Source organism: Bos grunniens, chromosome 1, assembly GCF_055505025.1.
Source record: "Bos grunniens cultivar Pamir isolate PY7600 chromosome 1, Bosgru_T2T1.0, whole genome shotgun sequence".
Lineage (NCBI taxonomy): Eukaryota > Metazoa > Chordata > Mammalia > Artiodactyla > Bovidae > Bos > Bos grunniens.
Window position 1 is genome coordinate 44,804,552 of NC_141165.1, and position 7,890 is coordinate 44,812,441.

The window sequence follows — 7,890 nt, forward strand, 5'->3', positions numbered from 1 at the left end:
CTAAAACTTGGCTATGTCACTAATTTGTTGTTATTGTTTAGTGACTAAGTCATGTCCGACTCTTTTGAGACCCCATGGAGCCCGCTCAGCTCCTCTGTCCATGGAATTCTCCAGGCAAGAAAACTGGAGTGGGTTGCCACTTCCTTTTACAGGGGATCTTCCTGACCCAAGATCGAACCTGAGTTGCCTGAACTGGCAGGCATTGACAGACAGATTCTTTACCACTGAGCCACCAGGGATGTATGTCAATAATTAGCCTAGACATAATCAGAGTAGATGCTTCAGTACATTTTTTGATTGTTGTTTGTTTAACAAATTTTGACTCAGTATATATGCCTCAAATAAATACAAATACTATCTTGATAAAAATTCCCAAAGAATTATATTTGAAAACAACAAGAACATTTAATTCTTAGATCTTTTTTACTTTGAATATATGAATGTGAATGTATTGCAACAGAGAGGCTTAACACCTGGGTGAATCAAGAATCAATATTGTGAATATGAAAGAGTAACTGGCTAAGTGAACTTCATCAACTTGCTCCTGTATCTTGACCATATCCAAAAAACTGCCAGCTAAGGCCTGAAACCTAAGTAGATCCACTGTTTTAAAGAATCACTACTATAAAACCAGTAGAATTGTATGAAAAATGACACTGCTTTAGTCCACTAGTTTTCGAATGAAGCATACAACTCTGTTTTGACTAAACAAAGTTCAAGAATTTACGCCTTTGTTCTTGCCAAGATTTATTCAAAATACATTTTCAGTGCCACTGGGAATGAAGCTTTATCTGGAAAAGACAATAACTGGTACTATAAATAATAAACAATGAGTATATATTGTCAGGGAACACCTCAAATAATTCTCTATAAATCAAAAGGACATGTAATTCAATTCATGACATGCATATTTTAACTTGCTTCATTCAAAAGCATATTTTTATTAAAAATGTTATGGTCACTTTAGTCAAATGCCACTTGTGTCTACCTTTAGTTAGATATTGGTTCATGTACCTGAGAGGACAACATTTTTCAAGTGTTAAAAGAAGGCAAGGGTTACAAATGACATATAATACTTTTTATGCACAAAGAGAGAAGGGAGGTGAGATATTGTGGGAGGTATTTCTGTCCATTAAAGAGCATTATTCATGAAAAAAAAGTATTAAATAATCAGAAGAAACAATTTTAGGAATAAGCACATTAATAGCAAGCTACACAACAGTTCTAAATATTCTAGGGCAAATAAGCCTAGAGAAATTAGGAACAGAAGGAGTATTTGTCCCTTTGCACAGGCTTACATACACTTGACTTCAGAGAAGGCCCAGTTCCTCACCTCCTAGTAACAGCCTCTGCCGAGTTGAGTTCAGTTCAGTCACTCAGCTGTCCCTGAATCTTTGCAATGCCGTGGACTGCAGCATGCCAGGCCTCCCTGTCCATCACCAACTCCCAGAGCTTACTCAAATTCATGACCATTGAGTCGGTGATGCCATCCAACCATCTCATCCTCTGTCATCCCCTTCTGCTCCTGCCTTCAATCTCTCCCAGCATCACAGTCTTTTCAAATGAGTCAGTTCTTCGCATCAGGTGGCTGCAGTATTGGAGTTTCAGTTTCAGCATCAGTCCTTCCAATGAATATTCAGGACTGATTTCCTTTAGGATGAACTGGTTGGATTGCCCTGCAGTCCAAGGGACTCTCAAAGTCTTCTCCAACACCACAGTTCAAAAGTATCAATTCTTCAGTGCGAAGCTTTCTTTACACTCCAACTCTCACATCTATAAATGACTATAGGAAAAACCATGGCTCTGACTAGACAAACCTTTGTTGGCAAAGCAATGTCTCTTCTTTTTAATATGCTGTCTAGGTTGGTCATAACTTCTCTTCCAAGGAGCAAGCATCTTTTAATTTCATGGCTGCAGTTGCAGTCACCATCTGCAGTGATTTTGGAGCCCCAAAAAATAAAGTCTACCACTGTTTCTATGGTTTCTGCATCTATTTGCCATAAAGTGATGGGACCAGATGCCATGATCTTCGTTTTCTGAATGTTGAGCTTTAAGCCAACTTTTTCACTATCCTCTTTCACTTTCAACAAGAGGCTCTTTAGTGCTTTATCCCTTTGTGCCTTAAGGGTGGTGTCATTTGCACATCTGAGGTTATTGATATTTCTCCTAGCAATCTTGATTCCAGCTTGTGTTTCATCCAGTCCAGCATTACTCATGAAGTACTCTGCATATAAGTTAAATAAACAGGGTGACAATATACAGCCTTGACGTACTCCTTTCTCAATTTGGAACCAATCTGTTGTTTCATGTCCAGTTCTAAACTGTTGTTTCTTGACCTGCATACAGATTTCTCAGGAGGCAGGTCAGGTGGTCTGGTATTCTCATCTCTTGAAGAATTTTCCACAGTTTATTGTGATCCACACAGTCAAAGACTTTGGCATAGTCAATAAAGCAGAAGTAGATGTTTTTCTGAAACTCTCCTGCTTTTTCAGTGATCCAACGGATGTTGGCAATATGATTTCTGGTTCCTCTCCCGTTTCTAAATCCAGCTTGAACATCTGGAAGTCACGGTTCACGTACTTTTGAAACCTGGCTTGGAGAATTTTCAGAATTACTTTGCTAGCATGTGAAATGAGTGCAATTCTGTGGTAGTTTGAGCATTCTTTGGCATTGCCTTTCTATGGGATTGGAATGAAAACTGAACTATTCCAGTCCTGTGGCCACTGCTGAATTTTCCAAATTTGCTGGCATATTGAGTGCAGCACTTTCACAGCATCATCTTTCAGGATTTGAAATAGCTCAACTGGAATTCCAGAACCTCCACTAGCTTTGTTCGTGGTGATGCTTCCTAAGAGCCACTTGACTTCACATTCCAGGATGTCTGTCTTTAGGAGTGATCAAACCATTGTGATTATCTGGGTCATGAAGATCTTTTGTGTATAGTTCTGTGTATTCTTGCCACCTCTTCTTAATATCTTCTGCTTCTGTTAGGCCCATACCATTTCTGTCCTTTATTGAACTCATGTTTGCATGAAATGTTCCCTTGGTATCTCTATATTTCTTGTGGAGATCCCTAGTCTTTCCCATTCTATATTTCTCCTCTGTTTCTTTGCACCGATCACTGAGGAAGGCTTTCTTATCTCTCCTTGCTATTCCTTGGAACTCTACAATCAAATGGGTATACCTTTCCTTTCCTCCTTTGCCTTTTGTGTCTCTTCTTTTCTCAGCTATTTGTAAGGCCTCCTCAGACAACCATTTTGCCTTTTTGCATTTCTTTTTCTTGGGGATGGTCTTGATCACTGCCTCCTGTACAATGTCATGAACCTCCGTCTATAGTTCTTTAGGCACTCTATCAGGTCTAATCCCTTGAATCTATTTGTCACTTCCACTGTATAATCGTGAGGGATTTGATTTAGGTCATACCTGAATGGTCAGTGGTTTTCCCTACTTTTTTTAAGTATGAATTTGGCAATAAGGAGCTCATGATTTGAGCCACAGTCAGCTCCCAGTCTTGTTTTTACTGACTATATAGAGCTGCTCCATTTTGGCTGCAAAGAATATAACCAATCTGATTTTGGTATTGACTATCCGGTGATGTCTGTGTGTAGAATCTTCTCTTGTGTTGTTGGAAGAGGGTGTTTGCTATGACCAGTGCATTCTCTTGGCAAAACTCTGTTAGCCTTTGCCCTGCTTCATTCTGTATGCCAAGGCCAAATTTGCGTGTTACTCCAGGTGTTTCTTACTTGCTACTTTTGCATTCCAGTCCCCTATAATGAAAAGGATATCTTTTTTGGCTGTTAGTTCTAGAAGGTCTTGTAGGTACTCATAGAACCATTCAACTTCTTCAGCATTACTGATTGGAATGTTTCTTCAACATTACTGGTTGGAACATAGACTTGGATTACTATGATACTGAATGGTTTGCCTTGGAAATGAACAGAGATCATTTTGGCATTTTTGAGATTGTATCCAAGTACTGAATTTTGGACTCTTGTTGACTGTGATGGCTCTTCCATTTCTTCCAAGGGATTCTTGCCCACAGTAGTAGATGTAATGGTCATCTGAGTTTAATTCACCCATTCCAGTCCATTTTAGTTCACTGATTCCTAAAATGTCTATGTTCACTCTTGCCATCTATTTGACCACTTCCAACTTGCCTGGATTCATGGACCTAACATTACAGGTTCCTATGCATTATTGCTCTTTACAGCATCAGACTTTTCTTCCATCACCAGTCACAACCACAACTGGGTGTTGTTTTTGCTTTGACTCCGTCTCTTCATTCTTTCTGGAATTAGTTCTCCACTGATCTCCAGTAGCATATTGGGCACCTACCTACCTGGAGAGTTCATCTTTCAGCGTCATATCTTTTTGCCTTTTCATACTTTCATGGGGTTTTCAGGGCAAGAATACTGAACTGGTTTGCCATTCCCTTCTCCAGTGGACCACATTTTGTCAGAACTCTGTGCCATAATCTGTCCATCTTTGTTGGCCCTACATGGCATGGCTCATTGTTTCATTGAATTAGACAAGGCTGTGGTCATGTGATTGGATTGGTTAATTTTCTGTGATTGTGGTTTTCATTCTGTCTTTCCTCTGACCAAGAAGGATAAGAGGCTTTTGGAAGCTTCCTGATGGGAGAGACTGACTGAGGGGGGAAGTGGGTCTTGTTCTGATAGGCAGAGCCATGCTGAGTAAATCTTTAATCCAATTTTTTATTGAAGGGCTGGGCTGTCTTCCCTCCCTTTATTTGACCTGAGGCCAGACTATGGTGGAGGTAATTAAGAAAATGTTGACCTCCTTCAAAAGGTCCCAAGCATACATTGCTACACTCAAAGCCCCCAACCCTGCAGCAGGCCACCGCTGACCCATCTCCATGGGAGACTCCTGGACTCTCACGGGCAAGTCTGGGTCAGTCTCTTGTGGGGTCACTGCTCCTTTCTCTTGGGTCCTAGTGTGCACAAGATTCTGTTTGTGCCCTCCAAGAGTCTGTTTCCCCAGTTCAGTGTAAGTTCTGGCAACTCTATGGTGGGTTAATGGTGACCTCCTCCAGGAGGGTTTATACCATACCCAAGTCTGCACCCAGAGCCCCTGCCCCTGCAGCAGTTCATTGCTGGAGAATTCAAACACAGTTCTTTCTCAATCTCTGTGGGGTCTCTGGGTCCTGGTGCACACAAAGTATGTTTGAGCTCTCTGAGCCTCTCTGGCAGGCATGGGGTTTCATTCTAAATGCATTTTCACCCCTCCTACCATCTTGCTGGGGCCTCTCCTTTGCCCTTGGATGTGGGGTAAAGGAGAAGCCCAATGCTATAACCTTGAGGCAGCCCAGGGACCTTCAGCCACTGCTCCCTGTCTAAGACTTTTAGTATCACTCCTAGTTGCCTAGCAAGTTTTCACCTGAGAAAAAGAAAAAAATATTAAACACTAAGCTTGTCACCTACAGTGGCAAGGCCTATTTTTAATCATTTTAAATACAGATAGATGGTCTTGTTTGGTTCATGATGATGATAATGATAGAATGCTTTGTATGTATTTTACTATTTTATCCTTGAATTAATTTCTTCCCAATTTATTTTAGTTCAATTCAGTCAAAATATGTTTATGAAGGTCCTTTCCTCCAGGACCTGTACAAAGACTTGGTCAATGGCATGTATTCTACTAACTACAGAACAAAGAGATCAAACCATACACCATCAGTGTGCAGATAATGCTATTGGGACAGTAGGGAGGAACTAGGACTGTTAGGATGGAGAGAGGAAACAAAGGAGGCATTAAATCTAGGACATTAGAGAGAGAAGGAAAGGGACAAAAAGCAGAGGAGTGTGAAAGTGCACGTATGTCGACACACTAGTGAATGGAAAGAAGTTAGGTTAAAAACTTAGTTATGAGCCATACTATGAAATGAAAATTCATGAATGTCAAGCTGAGGGATTCACACTTTATTTTTCCTATGTAAAAGGTGAGAGGGCTGAGGAGGAGGAGAGTGAGTTATGAAACTAGTATTCACCATATTTTTTAACTTTAAACTTAATTTTTTTTTAGAGAGAAGCATTTAAGATTCACAATAAAATTCAGGGAAAGACATAGAGATTTCCCTTACTCCTCCTGTCCCAACACATGCATACCCTTCCCCATGGTCACCACCCCCCAACAGTCACTCTCCTGACCCCCTACCCTGATGACCACTGATCATTTTACTGTCTCCATAGTTTTACCTTTTCTAGAATGTCATATTCATAGTTGAAATCATATGGTATGCTTTTCATGTTGGCTTCTTTCTCTTAGAAATATGCATTTAATTTTCCTTCATGTCCTTTCATGACTTGATAGCTCATTTACTTTTAGCAATGAATATTAGTTCATTGTCTGGATATATCACAGCTTTTTTTTTTATCCATTCACCTACTAAAGGATAACTTGGTTGCTTCCAATCTTGGCAATGGTGAAAGCAGCTATAAATATGTCTGCAAATTTTTGCATAGACATAAATTTTCCACTTTTTTGAGTAAATACCAACGAGTGCAATTGCTGGGTCATATGGTAGACAGTCACCATCTTTTACTGATTCTAGGATGTATATTTTTTACAATTCTAGCATCAGAATGTATCTTTCAATTTACAGAGTCCTTTAGCAGGGATTGTTACATAATTGTATTGCGAGTACCAACAGCTTGTATTTTCTTCCTTGTGCATTTACAGAAATGATATATAATAAAAATCTGGCCAAATAAATTTAAAAGTGTCTTTAGATAGAAAAAGTCTAATAAGAAAGAATTATTTTGTAGCGTTTTTAAACTTGGGGATACATAAAATAACTATGTGGTAGTCTGCTTTTAATATATATGAGTCACAATATTAAATGCTTAAACAAGGAGGTGATGTAATCAAAAATATTTTTTAATATTTGTTCTTAGCAGTCTCCTGTGAAATACTAAAGAATATATTCGGGTCCTCTTTCGCCCTCCTGCAGCTCCCCTAGTCTGCGCCTGCGCCAAGGCAGAGGCCCTGAGGTGGCCGAACTTGCCGCTGGGGAGTCGGCGCTTGGAGGACCCAAGAATATCTAAAGCCACGGGGAAAATGGTGGAAAATTCACCGTCGCCGTTGCCAGAAAGAGCGATTTATGGCTTTGTTCTTTTCTTAAGCTCCCAATTTGGCTTCATACTGTATCTTGTGTGGGCTTTTATTCCTGAATCTTGGCTAAACTCCTTAGGCTTAACTTATTGGCCTCAAAAGTATTGGGCCGTTGCTCTGCCTGTGTATCTCCTCATTACCGTAGTCATCAATTACGTCCTCTTATTTGGAATAAACATGATGAGTACCTCTCCACTTGACTCCATTCATAATATCACAGATAACTATGCCGAAAACCAACAGCACAAGAAAGACCAAGAAGAGGCCATCCCAGCACTAAGAGATATTCCTATTAGTGAAGTAAACCAAATGTTCCTTCTTGAAGCCAAGTAACTTTACACCAAGAACTTAATTGTATGTGGACTAATACCAAACATTTATTATAAATTTTTGACATAAAGGTTTCAACCGTAAAAAAAAATAATAATAATAAAAAATAAAGAATATATTCAGGAGGAGTAGAGTCCAGTGACAAAGCTGGAGGCTATTTATATACTGTATATATATAGTATTATGGGGGTTCCTGGGAGATTAGCTAGAAAAGAATCCACCTGCAATGCGGGAGACCCTGGTTCAATTCCTGGGTTGGGAAGTTCTCCTGGAGAAGGGATAGGCTACCCACCCAGTATTCTTGGGCTTTCCTGGTGGCTCAGACAGTAAAGAATCAACCTGCAATGCAGGAGACCCGGGTTCGATCCCTGAGTTGGGAAGAGTCCCCTGGACGGGGACATGGCAACCCACTCCAGTATTCTTGCCTAG

At 40.1% G+C, this 7,890-nt stretch overlaps 1 pseudogene across 1 annotated transcript; it reads left to right on the forward strand.

Moving 5' to 3' along the window:
• The first annotated feature begins 6,946 nt into the window (after positions 1-6,946).
• On the forward strand, positions 6,947-7,572 carry LOC147379357 (phosphatidylinositol N-acetylglucosaminyltransferase subunit P pseudogene; annotated as a pseudogene). Its single transcript, XR_015133011.1, has one exon. The product of XR_015133011.1 is annotated as a phosphatidylinositol N-acetylglucosaminyltransferase subunit P pseudogene (transcript).
• Positions 7,573-7,890: the final 318 nt, after the last annotated feature.